Source organism: Oncorhynchus tshawytscha, unplaced genomic scaffold, assembly GCF_018296145.1.
Source record: "Oncorhynchus tshawytscha isolate Ot180627B unplaced genomic scaffold, Otsh_v2.0 Un_contig_493_pilon_pilon, whole genome shotgun sequence".
In the NCBI taxonomy this organism is placed as follows: Eukaryota; Metazoa; Chordata; class Actinopteri; order Salmoniformes; family Salmonidae; genus Oncorhynchus; species Oncorhynchus tshawytscha.
In genome coordinates this window covers 35,004-50,886 of record NW_024609361.1, presented here as the reverse complement: position 1 = coordinate 50,886, position 15,883 = coordinate 35,004, and the positions used below count along the sequence as shown (strand labels likewise).

Genomic DNA, 15,883 nt, shown 5'->3' with positions numbered 1-15,883 from the left:
ATCTCTGTAATGTGTCTGTATCTATGTAATGTGTCTGTATCTCTGTAATGTGTCTGTATCTCTGTAATGTGTCTGTATCTCTGTAATGTGTCTGTATCTCTGTAATGTGTCTGTATCTCTAATGTGTCTGTATCTCTGTAATGTGTCTGTATCTCTGTAATGTGTCTGTATCTCTGTAATGTGTCTGTATCTCTGTAAAGTGTCTGTATCTATGTAATGTGTCTGTATCTCTGTAATGTGTCTGTATCTCTGTAATGTGTCTGTATCTATGTAATGTGTCTGTATCTATGTAATGTGTCTGTTTCTCTGTAATGTGTCTGTATCTCTGTAATGTGTCTGTATCTATGTAATGTGTCTGTATCTCTGTAATGTGTCTGTATCTCTGTAATGTGTCTGTATCTCTGTAATGTGTCTGTATCTCTGTAATGTGTCTGTATCTCTGTAATGTGTCTGTATCTATGTAATGTGTCTGTATCTATGTAATGTGTCTGTATCTCTGTAATGTGTCTGAATGTATGTAATGTGTCTGTATCTATGTAATGTGTCTGTATCTCTGTAATGTGTCTGTATCTATGTAATGTGTCTGTATCTATGTAATGTGTCTGTATCTATGTAATGTGTCTGTATCTATGTAATGTGTCTGTTTCTCTGTAATGTGTCTGTATCTCTGTAATGTGTCTGTATCTATGTAATGTGTCTGTATCTATGTAATGTGTCTGTATCTATGTAATGTGTCTGTATCTATGTAATGTGTCTGTATCTATGTAATGTGTCTGTATCTATGTAATGTGTCTGTTTCTCTGTAATGTGTCTGTATCTATGTAATGTGTCTGTATCTATGTGATGTGTCTGTATCTATGTGATGTGTCTGTATCTATGTAATGTGTCTGTATCTATGTAATGTGTCTGTTTCTCTGTAATGTGTCTGTATCTATGTAATGTGTCTGTATCTATGTGATGTGTCTGTATCTATGTGATGTGTCTGTATCTATGTGATGTGTCTGTATCTATGTAATGTGTCTGTATCTATGTGATGTGTCTGTATCTCTGTAATGTGTCTGAATGTATGTAATGTGTCTGTATCTATGTAATGTGTCTGTTTCTCTGTAATGTGTCTGTATCTATGTAATGTGTCTGTATCTATGTAATGTGTCTGTTTCTCTGTAATGTGTCTGTATCTATGTAATGTGTCTGTATCTCTGTAATGTGTCTGTATCTCTGTAATGTGTCTGTATCTCTGTAATGTGTCTGTATCTATGTAATGTGTCTGTATCTCTGTAATGTGTCTGAATGTATGTAATGTGTCTGTATCTATGTGATGTGTCTGTATCTATGTGATGTGTCTGTATCTCTGTAATTGTAAATGTATTTATGTAAAACACAGGGACCACAATGTAAATATATCCCCGACTTTATTGTGCAATCCTTTAAAACAACAATGCTGGTCACTTTTAAAAAACTGTGTGTACATGTATATGTATTTTTTCAACTGACAAATAAAATCAATCAATAAGCTGTGCAGCAGCCATTTCATTAATGGAAAGAGAAACCTGTCACAAAACACCAACAAGTTGAATGACATTCAGAGATTGTCAAGCCTTCAATACTGGGTAGGCCTACAAGGTAAGGAGGGATGTATTCTCTGTTTGTCAAGCCTTCAATACTGGGTAGGCCTACAAGGTAAGGAGGGATGTATTCTCTGTTTGTCAAGTATTTATTCAATACTGGGTAGGCCTACAAGGTAAGGAGGGATGTGTTCTCTGTTTGTCAACCCTTCAATACTGGGTAGGCCTACAAGGTAAGGAGGGATGTATTCTCTGTTTGTCAAGCCTTCAATACTGGGTAGGCCTACAAGGTAAAGGGATGTGTTCTCTGATTGTCAACCCTTCAATACTGGGTAGGCCTACAAGTAAGGAGGGATGTGTTCTCTGTTTGTCAAGCCTTCAATACTGGGTAGGCCTACAAGGTAAGGAGGGATGTATTCTCTGTTTGTCAAGCCTTCAATACTGGGTAGGCCTACAAGGTAAGGAGGGATGTGTTCTCTGTTTGTCAAGCCTTCAATACTGGGTAGGCCTACAAGGTAAGGAGGGATGTATTCTCTGATTGTCAACCCTTCAATACTGGGTAGGCCTACAAGGTAAGGAGGGATGTGTTCTCTGTTTGTCAAGCCTTCAATACTGGGTAGGCCTACAAGGTAAGGAGGGATGTATTCTCTGTTTGTCAAGCCTTCAATACTGGGTAGGCCTACAAGGTAAGGAGGGATGTATTCTCTGTTTGTCAAGCCTTCAATACTGGGTAGGCCTACAAGGTAAGGAGGGATGTGTTCTCTGTTTGTCAAGCCTTCAATACTGGGTAGGCCTACAAGGTAAGGAGGGATGTATTCTCTGATTGTCAAGCCTTCAATTCTGGGTAGGCCTACAAGGTAAGGAGGGATGTGTTCTCTGTTTGTCAAGCCTTCAATTCTGGGTAGGCCTACAAGGTAAGGAGGGATGTGTTCTCTGATTGTCAAGCCTTCAATACTGGGTAGGCCTACAAGGTAAGGAGGGATGTGTTCTCTGTTTGTCAAGCCTTCAATTCTGGGTAGGCCTACAAGGTAAGGAGGGATGTGTTCTCTGATTGTCAAGCCTTCAATACTGGGTAGGCCTACAAGGTAAGGAGGGATGTGTTCTCTGTTTGTCAAGCCTGCAATACTGGGTAGGCCTACAAGGTAAGGAGGGATGTGTTCTCTGTTTGTCCAGACTGAGATCGAGTATTGATTGTGGCTTTAAAAATGAAAACCATGATATTGAAGTGCTCGAAGTCATTAGACTTTTGTGTCTGTCTTGGTTGTGTGGTGTTTTGGCACAGAAACCTGTTGGTGGAAATGTGTTGCATGCTATTTTATATACTGTACATACAAATATGGCGTCAAAATGTTGAAAATCTGAGTCAGCGAACCCTCAACCTTCTGGCCAATAACTCTGCGTGGAGGTAACTGTGCCACAAAAACATGTTGAAGTGGCGAAGTCAATTTTCACATTTATAAACACACAGTCACTATATAATGAATATGAACTGGGTGGGTTGAGATTGTCAAATATAAAAGCACTAAAACTCTCCAAAAGCTTCACTTATACAAAAGTTTTACTTGAACCCAAAATGGTTCTCAAGTAGATTACTAAGAACAGCTCATCCCTTGTTGATAAATGGCCATTTTGTCTTTGTGCAGATTGCCATGTCTAACGTTCGATGAATATAAAATGAAACCTTCAAAGTATCTGTCTTTTTCAAACAAGCATTGCAGAGCTGGTTACAATTTCAATTTCATAAAAAAAGATAAACCATAATATTTGTTGTAATATTGGTTCTAACTCAAATATGCTGGTTGATAAAATACCTGTATTTATGGAAAATATGTTTGAAAAGGGTATTTTCTTTTTAAATTATATTGTGAATTGGAATGGTAGAATGATGTATTTCATGGAGTTGATCGGAATTGTATGGGAAGGTCTGCTCAGTCCAAGATTACAACCAATTGAACACAGCATTACCCCAAAAAATGTAGTCGCTACGTTTGTTCTCTGTGGTTGAAAACATTATTTTGAGTTAATTATGTGAGGGGGAGGGCTGCAATTTGTTTTACAGTACAAGGGGAGAGTCGTGTGAAAATATGATTAACTCTGTGGAGGGTTGTGCATTTAGTTTTTCACCTTAAGATGGACCAATTTCAAACTGAGTAGGGTTTGTCCACATTGTTGTCATAGTTCCTGATTTGAGTGTGAATGGAAACCACAGATAAGCATCACTCAGTGAGGTGTGAAAGATAACTATTTAAAGTGAAGTGGAGACGCCTAACAAAACACACCAAAATAACATTATGATTCTTATCCTTTTAGAAATGTCTGTAGATTATTAAACAGAGCAACTAAAAGATATGAATGAGACCATACCTGTTACAGACCAGAGAAAGACCACCAACACACTTCCTGCTGTTCTCAAGACATTGTTGCATCTCCCACCCTGCAGTCTTAGAAACATAAACAACAACTCACTCTATAGCTGGTGAATAACTCCACCTGATACATTGAAGTAGAAACTGTAAATGGGGTCCAGGGCCTCATTACTGAAAATGAACCAGGCTCATATTGTGTTGTGTTGTATTGTGCTAAATGGTTGTCTATGTGAATACTGTCTGTCTGTAAGTCTATATCACTATGTATGTAATGTGTGTGACGTGTTGCATGTCTGTCTGCATCTGTCTATTTAACCTGACATTGTAAAATAATGAGAGCAAAAATAATTTACAATACAATAAAGTCATCATCACACCACCACCATCATCATCATCATCATCATCATCATCACTTATCAAATCATTATCATCATCATCATCATTAACAACAACAAGACTTATTGAACAAATGTGTATTACTGTAAAACAGCCTAAAGACTAACCATCAAACACACACACACACACACACACACACACACACACACACACACACACACACACACACACAGACAGACAGACACAGACACAGACACACCACAGACAACACGCACAGACACAGACACACACACACACAGACACAGACACACACAGCAGTGTTAATTTGTATGTCTTTTTTACACTGGTTAATCATCTCATCACTATGTAGATCAACACTCCTACACTGAGACACTTTATGAATACTGGCCCTGATGTCACAACCAAAACACAGCTCAAAACATAACAACAAGTAAAATTATACATTACCCTCAAGTATGTGACTTGTTACTAAAAACAAATAACTCAAAACTATATATTTTATTGTAATTACAGTACTTACAGAGTGAAGTGAAGGGGAGAGGTCTTGTACAGTGCATTAACTTACTGGTAGTGTGTGGGAACTGTTAGTAATTGTCAGTTCTGTGGTTGATACATATTTATAGTAGTCAGAACACAAGTAGCTGATGCAAAACTGTCCTCTCCTTCCTTTACTGTCCTCTCCTTCCTTTAAGTCATTAATATGCATGACGTCTACAAACACATTCGATTTACACTCCTCCATCAGCTGCATCAAAGTGGTACTGAAGGTTCCAGTGTTCTAGACTAGAGCTCCTCCTACTGGCATCTCAACATTACTGCACCATCCGAATAATAATGTCCTCAATAATGTTGGGCTACCAACAACACTACAAACTGGAAATGAATCAGATAGAGTGGGGAAACACAACACTGGCTACTTGACAAAGTCACATTTCATCACACAAACACTGTATGACAACATACCACAATCATATTATTATATAATGTTGACATCATAGTCTGCTGTATTGACTGCTTCTGTCTATATACTGTATAGTCTAATGTAGCCTGTTATCATATATAGTCTAATGTAGCCTGTTATCATATATAGTCTAATGTAGCCTGTTATCATATATAGTCTAATGTAGCCTGTTATCATATATAGTCTAATGTAGCCTGTTATACATATATAGTCTAATGTAGCCTGTTATCCATATATAGTCTAATGTAGCCTGTTATCATATATAGTCTAATGTAGCCTGTTATCATATATAGTCTAATGTAGCCTGTTATCATATATAGTCTAATGTAGCCTGTTATCATATATAGTCTAATGTAGCCTGTTATCATATATAGTCTAATGTAGCCTGTTATCATATATAGTCTAATGTAGCCTGTTATCATATATAGTCTAATGTAGCCTGTTATCATATATAGTCTAATGTAGCCTGTTATACATATATAGTCTAATGTAGCCTGTTATCCATATATAGTCTAATGTAGCCTGTTATCATATGTAGTCTAATGTAGCCTGTTATACATATATAGTCTAATGTAGCCTGTTATCATATTTAGTCTAATGTAGCCTGTTATCATATATAGTCTAATGTAGCCTGTTATACATATAGTCTAATGTAGCCTGTTATCATATATAGTCTAATGTAGCCTGTTATCATATATAGTCTAATGTAGCCTGTTATACATATATAGTCTAATGTAGCCTGTTATCCATATATAGTCTAATGTAGCCTGTTATCATATGTAGTCTAATGTAGCCTGTTATCCATATATAGTCTAATGTAGCCTGTTATCCATATATAGTCTAATGTAACCTGTTATCCATATATAGTCTAATGTAACCTGTTATCCATATATAGTCTAATGTAGCCTGTTATCCATATATAGTCTAATGTAGCCTGTTATCCATATATAGTCTAATGTAGCCTGTTATCATATATAGTCTAATGTAGCCTGTTATCCATATATAGTCTAATGAAGCCTGTTATCAAATATGGTCTAATGTAGCCTGTTATCCATATATAGTCTAATGTAGCCTGTTATCCATATATAGTCTAATGTAGCATGTTATCCATATATAGTCTAATGAAGCCTGTTATCCATATATAGTCTAATGTAGCCAGTTATCCATATATAGTCTAATGTAGCATGTTATCCATATACACTGCTCAAAAAAATAAAGGGAACACTAAAATAACACATCCTAGATCTGAATGAGTGAAATATTCTTATGAAACACTTTTTTCTTTACATAGTTGAATGTGCTGACAACAAAATCACACGGAAATCAAATGTATCAACCCATGGAGGTCTGGATTTGGAGTCACACTCAAAATTCAAGTGGAAAACCACACTACAGGCTGATCCAACTTTGGTGTAATGTCCTTAAAACAAGTCAAAATGAGGCTCATTAGTGTGTGTGGCCTCCACGTGCCTGTATGACCTCCCTACAACGCCTGGGCATGCTCTTGATGAGGTGGCGGATGGTCTCCTGAGGGCTCTCCTCCCAGACCTGGACTAAAGCATCCGCCAACTCCTGGACAGTCTGTGGTGCAACGTGGCGTTGGTGGATGGAGCGAGACATGATGTCCCAGATGTGCTCAATTGGATTCAGGTCTGGGGAATGGTCGGGCCAATCCATAGCATCAATGCCTTCCTCTTGCAGGAACTGCTGACACACTCCAGCCACATGAGGTCTAGCATTGTCTTGCATTAGGAGGAACCCAGGGCCAACCGCACCAGCATATGGTCTCACAAGGGGTCTGAGGATCTCATCTCGGTACCTAATGGCAGTCAGGCTACCTCTGGCGAGCACCTGGAGGGCTGTGCGGCCCACCAAAGAAATGCCACCCCACACCATGACTGACCCACTGCCAAACCGGTCATGCTGGAGGATGTTGCAGGCAGCAGAATGTTCTCCACGGCGTCTCCAGACTCTGTCACGTCTGTCACGTGTGCTCAGTGTGAACCTGCTTTCATCTGTGAAGAGCACAGGTCGCCAGTGGTGAATTTGTCAATCTTGGTGTTCTCTGGCAAATGCCAAACGTCCTGCACGGTGTTGGGCTGTAAGCACAACCCCCACCTGTGGACGTCGGGCCCTCATACCACCCTCATGGAGTCTGTTTCTGACCGTTTGAGCAGACACATGCACATTTGTGGCCTGCTGGGGGTCATTTTGCAGGGCTCTGGCAGTGCTCCTCCTGCTCCTCCTTGCACAAAGGTGGAGGTAGCGGTCCTGCTGCTGGGTTGCTGCCCTCCTACGGCCTCCTCCACGTCTCCTGATGTACTGGCCTGTCTCCTGGTAGCGCCTCCATGCTCTGGACACTACGCTGACAGACACAGCAAACCTTCTTGCCACATCTCTCATTGATGTGCCATCCTGGATGAGCTGCACTACCTGAGCCACTTGTGTGGGTTGTAGACTCCGTCTCATGCTACCACTAGAGTGAAAGCACCACCAGCATTCAAAAGTGACCAAAACATCAGCCAGGAAGCATAGGAACTGAGAAGTGGTCTGTGGTCCCCACCTGCAGAACCACTCCTTTATTGGGGGTGTCTTGCTAAATGCCTATAATTTTCACCTTCCATTCCATTTGCACAACAGCATGTGAAATTTATTGTCAATCAGTGTTGCTTCCTAAGTGGACAGTTTGATTTCACAGAAGTGAGATTGACTTGGAGTTACATTGTGTTGTTTAAGTGTTCCCTTTATTTTTTTGAGCAGTGTACATATGAGATGAGTAATGTAGGGTATGTAAACATTATATAAAGTGACTAGTGATAAATTGATAACATCAATTTTTACATTATTAACGTGGCTAGAGTTGAGTCAGTATGTTGGCAGCAGCCACTCAATGTTAGTGATGGCTGTTTAACAGTCTGATGGCCTTGAGATAGAAGCTGTTTTTCAGTCTCTCGGTCCCCACTTTGATGCACCTGTACTGACCTCGCCTTCTGGATGATAGTAGGGTGAACAGGCAGTGGCTCGGGTGGTTGTTGTCCTTGATGACATCGGGTGGTGTAGGTGACCTTGAGGGCAGGTAGTTTGCAACCGGTGATGCATTGTTGTTAGAAATATTATGAATAAATGAATAAACAATATTCTCATTTTAAATAGAACTGTAACTAAGTAAACTTATACTCAGTTTTATTATATCTGATTAACAATATGAGTTCATAAGAAGGGATTGTGTGACACGGACAAGGAGTAATTACAGTTAATGAACACCATTCCAACTGGGAAGAAAGGAATGGGTTGTGGATTAAGTAAACAGATAAGGTAGTTAACCTATGGTTGAACCAACGAAACTGAGCTCTGGGGTGTTTTAGGTAAGGCAGTGAGTGCATTCCTAGGTTTTCTGTTAGTTAGAACTGTCAGCTAAGTGGTGATCGATAATGGTGAGGAGTCAAAAGTCAATTCAGTTTTGTTGTGTGTCCTGTGTATGTGCTAGGGGGTCAGAATGAACTTTGAATGAACTTTTAAACTTCCCTTTGTCCCGGTCTGGAGGAGGAGATTCATTTTAGAAGCAATGAAATGACGTCATGTTATTGTATATAAACTGTTGCTCGTGGTAACATGGGAGCGCGCTCCGAGAATAAATTCTGTTACCTATTATTGAAAAGACTGGTCTCCGTCTATTTTATGCGAACAAGAATCTTACAAATTCTCATAAAATAGATTAAGGGAATTCAATTAATGAAAACATATTGGAATAACTAAATTACAGTAACAATTGGTCCTTCGAGCGGATTCCGCAAACTTGTCTCAGTCGTCCGAAGGGAGAGCCGAAAGCCGCGCACGAATGGGCCTGGACTCGTTATTTAAAGAATCGGCCTCTGAATTGAGCTTTAAAAAAACAGGCCGATATATGATCCAAGGGCGACAGAGAAGGTGACGGAATCGAACCGACATTGCTTTCGATAGGAAGAAAGGAAGAAGGCCCGAAATGACCTTGGTAATGAATTCTACCACAAATAATATAACTGAAGGAAGGGATATAGTAAGTTTTGTTAGATAGTACGACTGCACTTGAAGAAACTTTCTTGACATTTTCCTTATTGACTGACCTTCTTGTCTTAAAGTAATGATGGACTGTCGTTTCTCTTTGCTTATTGAGCAGTTATTGCCATAATATGAACTTGGTCTTTTACCAAATAGGGCCTTCTTCTGTATACCACGCCCACCTCGTCACAACACAACTGATTGTCTCAAAAGCATTAAGAAGGAAATCTATTCCACAAGTGAACTTTTAACAAAGCACACCTGTTAATTGAAATGCCTTCCAGGTGACTACCTCATGAAGCTGGTTGAGAGAATGCCAAGAGTGTGCAAAGCTGTCATCAAGGCAAAGGGTGGCTCCTTTGAAGAATCTCAAATATAAAATCTATATATATATAATATATATATATATATATATATATATATATATATATATATATATATATATATTTGTTGAACACCTTTTTGGTTACTTCATGATTCCATATGTGTTATTTCATAGTTGTGATGTCTTCACTATTATTCTACAACGCAGAGAAAAGTAAAAATAAAGAAAAACCCTTGAATGAGTAGTTGTGTCCAAACTTCTGACTGGTACTGTATATATTTAATGATCTCGTCAACCATACTTACAGAGTAAGTGAGTCAACTTACTGGTGTAGCAGTGCATTGAAACAAGAAGTGTGATTTTAGTGACTGACACATTGTGAAAGTAGCCTAGTCAGGGATTTAAGACAATCACATGCATCAACAGCATGTCAGAAAGGGATGTACTGGATGTACTGCTAAAGACTGCATAGCTATTTACATTTCTTCATTTGAGGAGTGGGCCTACATGTTTAAAAGGGGCTAAATGCAGCCCATTTCCAATGTAGTCTTTTCTTTAAATACAGATCCACAACAAAGTGTTGACTGTTCTATATGGTTTCTGAATGTGTTTCCTCACAAGATGTGACCCATCACTCCTCATCATCTCCATCAAAGTGCTACTGAAGGTTCCAGTGTTCTAGACTAGAGCTCCTCCTACTGGCATCTCAACATTACTGCAGCCTCCTGTCTCTCTTCATATGTCCCAATCATGTCCTCATCCATTTGGATCAATAACAAAATAACAAACTGTTTATAAGGTCCACCACTGGAGTCCTGAGGGGAGGAGAGATCCACCACTGGAGTCATGAGGGGAGGAGAGGTCCACCACTGGAGTCCTGAGGAGAGGTCCACCACTGGAGTCCTGAGGGGAGGAGAGGTCCACCACTGGAGTCCTGAGGGGAGGAGAGGTCCACCACTGGAGTCCTGAGGGGAGGAGAGGTCCACCACTGGAGTCCTGAGGGGAGGAGAGGTCCACCACTGGAGTCATGAGGGGAGGAGAGGTCCACCACTGGAGTCCTGAGGGGAGGAGAGGTCCACCACTGGAGTCCTGAGGGGAGGAGAGGTCCACCACTGGAGTCATGAGGGGAGGAGAGGTCCACCACTGAAGTCATGAGGGGAGGAGAGGTCCTCCACTGGAGTCCTGAGGGGAGGAGAGGTCCTCCACTGGAGTCCTGAGGGGAGGAGAGGTCCACCACTGGAGTCATGAGGGAGGAGAGGTCCACCACTGGAGTCCTGGGGGGAGGAGAGGTCCACCACTGGAGTCCTGCAAAAATCTCTGCCCCTCCTCAAAACCCAGGTTCTACATGAAAAAGTGAGAGAGAGAGAGAGAGAGAGAGACAGAAGACCAAACCTCAGCTTGAGTTATCCAACTCTACTACCACCAACTCCATTATGCTGGAGCCTGACCCCTGTCTCCCCTCACCATGATCTGCAGGACCTTGCAGTTGAAGACCTCAGTGGAGGACTCATCTCAGTCCTGATCCAGCTTTAACACCTGATCCATGGCCCTTTCTGCCTCACCATACAGCTGGAGAGAGAAGAGGGGAGGGATGGGAGGAGGGGAGGGATGGGAGGAGGGGAGGGATGGGAGGATGGGGGAGAGAGGGAAGATGAAGCGAGAGAGCAGGGGGGAAGAGAGGGGGAGATAAGATGAGGAAGAAGAGATTGAGAGTCAGATTTCACCGACAGACACACACACAGTCAGCAATGTCCACTTTCACAGTAGAGAGCTCAGACACTGACCTTTAACCCCATCAGTGCACTCTCCTTGAGGAAGTATCCCTTTGGCCAATCAGGGGCGAGCTGGATGGACTTCAGAGCGTCTTAAAAGTGCAGAGGGGTAGAGCTCCAGACACCAGTATGAACCATTCCCAAAGAATCAAAGAATTTAGATGAAAATAGAAATAGTCCATCCAGATCTTTACCACCTAGTTAATCTGTTTGACATCTTACATTAGAGTACTCCTGCAGTAGTCTAGGGAGCAACATACCCATGCAAACTGACATAGGCATCCACAACAACACACCCGTACATTGTCTGAACTACTGGGAAAGAATCTGGCAACGTCTAGGTAGGTGTAGGGTGTGTGTGTGTGTGTGTCTAGCCACTCATAGTTATGTGGTTCAATGGCACCATCATGTATCCAATGGGCAGAAATACAAGAAATGAGCTGAATGGATGTAGTTATGATTCAATGTAAATTAACAAAATCATACATGTATTTGTTGTCTATTTATTGTCTACCTTTGAGCTTATTTACAACATGATGCTTATACTGTATTCAATGTATCTAAAATACCTAATGAATAATTTGATAATGAAACAAGGAATATCATGACACTGAACAATATGGTATTACATAATATAAAATATAAAATGACCAGTAATGACTGACAGCAATACAAAGTAAAACATATTTTAACACATCAGGAACAACTCCAGAGATACAAATATTTAAAAGAGCGTATCAATATTATTCATTTTTGTGTCACTAAGACAAGCCAATACTTTATATGTTATAAAAATCTGGAATTGGCAAAATCCCATAAAAAAGAAGCAATACAATCTACAGATAGGAAACAGATAAGTTGACATGTTGAGCCTGTAAATGAACCCACAAATGCTGATGCTCCAGATACTCAACTAGTCTAAAGAAGGCCAGTTTCATTGCTTCTTTAATCAGACAACAGTTTTCAGCTGTGCTAACATAATTACAATATGGTTTTCTAATGATTCATTTGCCTTGTAAAATGATAAACTTGGATTAGCTAACACAACGTGCCATTGGAACACAGGAGTGATGGTTGCTGATAATTGGCCTCTGTACGCCTATGTAGATATTCCATTAAAAAACAGCCATTTCCAGCTAGAATAGTCATTTACAACATTAACAATGTCTACACTGCATTTCTGATCAATTTGATGCTATTTTAAGACAAAATTTTTTGCTTTTCTTTCAAAAACAAGGACATTTTAAGCGACCCCAAACTTTTGAATGGTAGTGCACATACTGTATTTATCATTAGGAGAACCATCTAAATTCCAGCATTTACTCAAAAGTTAAAGCTCATTGTCTTAAACCTTCTAGATAAGAAAGCAATATCATAGTAAGAGAATAGCATTGTGAGGCCTAGCTTTGGTTTGATGCTGTTGCTCTTCAGTCCAGGTTCTGTGGTGGTTCTCTTCAGTCCAGGTTCTGTGGTGGGTCTCTTCAGTCCAGGTTCTGTGGTGGGTCTCTTCAGTTCTCATAATCGGAGAGCTCAGTATCTATCTGAGGGGCTGTGTCACTGCGAAGGTCACTGCGAAGTCCCTCACATTCTGATAGAAGACACATTGAATGAACACTTTACAAACCACTCCCTCTAACACTTGTATGTACACGGACACACAAACTGCATTATAAGAGACTTACTGCCAGGGTGTCATACTCTGGTGACCTGGTCTTCATGTTCAGAGCTGTGTACGTGTCACTGTTAGGATCAGGATGGACACTCTGTGGAGAGAGACACAGAAACACAAATACGCAATACTGCATAAAACACAAATACATTAATTAATTTGCTTCCTGTCTGTTTCTGCTGTATTGGTATTGAAATAACTTTGGTTTTTGACATTTACCTGTGTGTCTGATGTGTCATCACTTCCTCCTGTGTGTCTCCTGTAATGAGGGACGGAGTGAGTTCTGCTCTCTACTGACCTCTAGTGGAAGTTGATATGTTACGAATAGAGTTCATGTAAATGGCTGTCTCACCTCTTCATATAGTAGTAGATGGTGACTCACAGAAGAGATGATGTTAGTGATGTTGTAACTCTGTCCTGATGCTTTTGGTGAGGTTACGTTCTTCTTGTACCAGGTGTATTTGTCCACAGGTGGGTTGGCATCACTGCTGCAGGTCAGAGTCACTGAACTGCCCTCCACTATTTCACCAGAGGGACTGACTGACACTGAGGTGTTCTTTGGGCCATCTAGTAAAGAGGATGACAGAAAAGGTAAGAGTACACATAGTATAATGCAACAATGTGCACTCTTACCTTGCTTGCGGGGGGGGGGCAAATAAAACCACCCGCAAGCCAAATTTGGCCTGTGGACCACCAGTTGTGGAAATCTGGTCTATGTCATGGAAAAAGCAGGTGTTCTAAATGTTTTGTATAATCAGCGTGTAGTTCTAGAATTATATCCCATCTACTCACATCTGACAGTGAGGGTCTTTTCAGCAGAGGCGAGATCCTCCTGGCCGTTTACAGCACAGGCGTATCTGCCTGCATCCTCACTGCAGACTGGGTCTAGGATCAGGTACTTGGTCTCGTGAAACAGCACCTGAAGACCTGGAGTAAAAACATCATTAAAACCCTGAATCACCTGATCTATTACAATAAACAAAGACTTTCCTACACAGATGGTTCCTATTGTATCAATGTAAAAAATAAAAAACACCCACAGCTGCATTGTCACTGTGGCAGGAACAGGGTTCAACAATTCTGGTAACTCTCCCAAAATCCCCATGTTTTCAAGAATATTCCCAGAATCAGAACGAATTAATCCTCCAACTAGGATTTCTGGAATTTGGGGAAAGTGTTGAATCACCAGGCAGGAGTCACATTCACCTGAAGGTTGTGAGTGCAGTGTTACCTGTGACAGTCAGAGTTGTTCCAGGGAAACTGTGTCCCCATCTTGATGTCTGTGTGTTGAATATGAACTTGTACTCAGCAGAGTCCTCCTCTCTCAGATCTGTGATTCTCAGGATGGAATGACCTCTCTCCTTCTCTCCTGCATACTCCACACGACCTGCATACCCTGAGTCTGTGGTTAGGTCCTCAGGGATCAACTCATCCTTCCAGCTGGAACTCTGTTTAGAACTAAACCAGTGTGATGATGTGATCGTAGCATCACCACTGTCATACGTGGAGGATATATCCACTGTTGACCCCTTCAAGGCACAGACTTCCTTGTGGGGGTAAGTCACACTCCAACAGTTCTGACCACGGACACCTTAAACAATAACATGACAATATGTAGTGTTTTAGTGTATTCTGTTCTCAGATCTTTCTGTGTGATGAGTGTTTCAGATGTGTAATTCACCAACATGAATGAATATAGTCTAATGAGGAGGAATACTGTCGTTCAATCTACACTCACACACTGCAGGAGAGTGGAGGTACGCATGGCCTTTTACAGCACAGGAGTAACTGTCTGGGTCTCTAAGGTAGTCTGAGTACTGGCTGGAAGTGTCCTCCTTTACTTTGTGTCCATTCCTATACCAGATGTAGGTGGGGTTGTCAGTCAGAGTACAGATCTAACAATATCATATAAACTATTACAATATAATAGAACAGATAGAATAACTATTGTTGTTAGACTTCATATATAGTCTCTGTCACTCCCTGATTTGTTTCACCTGTCCTTGTGCTTGTCTCCACCCTCCTCCAGGTGTCGCTCTTCTTCCCCATTATCCCCTGTGTACTTATACCTGTGTTCTCTGTTTGTCTGTTGTCAGTTCGTCTTGTTTGTCAAGTCAAAAAGCGTTTTGTCTCGGCTCCTGCTTTTCCCAGTCTTTCTTTTTCTCGCCCTTCTGGTTTTGACCCTTGCCTGTCCTGACTCTGAGCCTGCCTGACCTGAACCTGAGCCTGCCTGCCGTCCTGTACCCTTGCCCCACTACTCTGGATTATCGACCTCTGCCTGTCTTGACCTGACGTTTGCCTGCCCCTGTTGCTGTAGTAAACATTGTTACGTCAACACAGTCTGCATTTTGGTCTTACCTGAAACGCAATAGTCTCACACGTTTGATGATTCTTTCTGACAGATAACAAAATATAGTTATATAAAATATAACTGGACATCGAGGCTGCCTAATTCAGATATCTACAGTTTTTGTGGAAAGTTCTTGTCGTTAGATTCTGGGTTTACTGTAACTTAAAAAATACTTCATAAAATACATATATACTTTTCTAAATATTTACAATCGCCTTTCTTATTAATCGTAGTCTAAACATCAAAACTGACCCTAGATCAGCACTCGTACTCTGAGTGTCAATAGAGTAGTTCTGTGTGACTCGGTTGGTAGAGCGTGGCTCGGAGGTTCCATTCCTGCTGGGACTACCCATATGAAAGATTTACGCACCCATGACTGTAATGAATGAGTGAATGACTTTGGATAAAAGTGTCTGCTAAAATGGTATATATTATTGTAAACCAGTTAGTGTACGTGTTTACTTTTCTATTTATGTTGGT

General features: G+C 40.8%; 1 protein-coding gene and 1 long non-coding RNA gene across 2 annotated transcripts in view; both read right to left on the bottom strand.

Moving 5' to 3' along the window:
* Positions 1-3,983, bottom strand: part of LOC112239338 (B-cell receptor CD22-like) — a 43,503-nt gene extending 39,520 nt beyond the window's left edge. Inside the window, exon 1 of the mRNA XM_042314993.1 lies at positions 3,930-3,983. The gene's annotated coding sequence lies outside the window, so the exon portion shown is untranslated. The remainder of the gene's footprint in view (positions 1-3,929) is intronic.
* Positions 3,984-13,502: 9,519 nt separating this feature from the next.
* Positions 13,503-15,128, bottom strand: LOC121844661. Its single transcript, XR_006082096.1, has 2 exons — positions 14,792-15,128; positions 13,503-13,620 (listed from the first exon to the last, which is right to left on the bottom strand). It is a non-coding gene; the product is annotated as an uncharacterized LOC121844661 (long non-coding RNA).
* Between the last annotated feature and the right edge of the window lie 755 nt (positions 15,129-15,883).